Source organism: Rhagoletis pomonella, unplaced genomic scaffold (genome assembly GCF_013731165.1).
Source record: "Rhagoletis pomonella isolate Grant_MI unplaced genomic scaffold, Rhpom_1.0 Rhpom_scaffold_00011, whole genome shotgun sequence".
Taxonomy (NCBI): Eukaryota; Metazoa; Arthropoda; class Insecta; order Diptera; family Tephritidae; genus Rhagoletis; species Rhagoletis pomonella.
The window spans coordinates 4,313,497-4,314,666 of record NW_023458565.1 but is presented as its reverse complement, the minus strand read 5'-3'; the positions used below and the strand labels follow the sequence as shown (position 1 = coordinate 4,314,666).

The window sequence follows — 1,170 nt, the reverse complement described above, 5'->3', positions numbered from 1 at the left end:
AAGATGAAGATGAAGATGAAGATGAAGATGAAGATGAAGATGAAGATAAAGATAAAGATAAAGATGAAGATGAAGATAAATATAAATATAAATATAAATATAAATATAAAGATAAAGATAAGTTTAAGATAAAGATAAAGATAAGTTTAAGATAAGGATAAGGATAAAGATAAAGATACCACAACTGATTTTGATCACAAAATGGTTGACCACAAGTTATTTTCATCACGGGACTACAAGCTGTGAGTAATATTCATATGTAAGTGGATGTATTTAAAGGAACGGTGGTTATTATTTCACACTACTCGTAACATTGTCAATAATATATTAATACAAGACTGTGCTTCTCATGAAAGCGCTGTCAAAAGGTGTACATTCCGATATTTCCTTGCTGGGAAACACATTTCGCTCGTTTAGAGTGAAAAGTTGCTAAGTCCACTTTTTGTGAAAACTCATACTTTGATAAAGAAGCAAGAGAAATTAAAAATGCATCGTTTCCAAAAGGCATGAAGGTACCTGTTGTAGTTTTTTCCGTTTATATTCAAAGTAGGAAAAATTTTCTAAGGCCAAGAGGGGCACAGAAAACGCGATTACGCTGAATTAATTTTTATTAGTAATAGATTGGTGCTTACACAATAAGTTAGAGTTTGGCCGAGCTTCTCCACCAAATGGTGAGTTTTTTGACTAGCCAAAAAAAGCAAAACTTTTCGAATTTTGGTATTAAGAGCGACTTGGTGTGAATGTAAGTGCTGATTTGGTGTGTGGTACGAGTCCAACTGCGTTGTGCCTTCGAATTTAATTTTGAGGCAGAAGGGTCTTAATATGTTGTTATCAATACAAGCGATATTTTTTTAATAAGCATCGTGCAAAGGCTTCTACGAAGACTGTCACTTGGCATTGTGTGAATTACAAATGCAAAACCTGCAATGTCTGCCGTTCCAGCTGGTAAAATAGTTATTTTTATTATCCGAGCGTCTATCAAATTAAATTTTGTTTTGTTCATTATAGGAACATTATTGCCAGTTGGCCATCGTGAGGATATGGCTAATGGTGCAATGGATAATGCCAGAAAAACCGTCAATAAATTTAAGAAAGCAGTGGATGGAAATTGATGGATAAATAAACAACTTTTGAATGGTCAACTAAAATATGCAATAATATTTTTTTTTT

At 32.9% G+C, this 1,170-nt stretch overlaps 1 protein-coding gene across 1 annotated transcript in view; it reads left to right on the top strand.

Annotated features, from left to right (window-relative positions):
• LOC118747108 (lysosomal-trafficking regulator) overlaps nucleotides 1-1,170 on the top strand; it is a 41,423-nt gene that overhangs the window by 31,056 nt on the left and 9,197 nt on the right. The gene's annotated exons all lie outside the window — the stretch shown is intronic.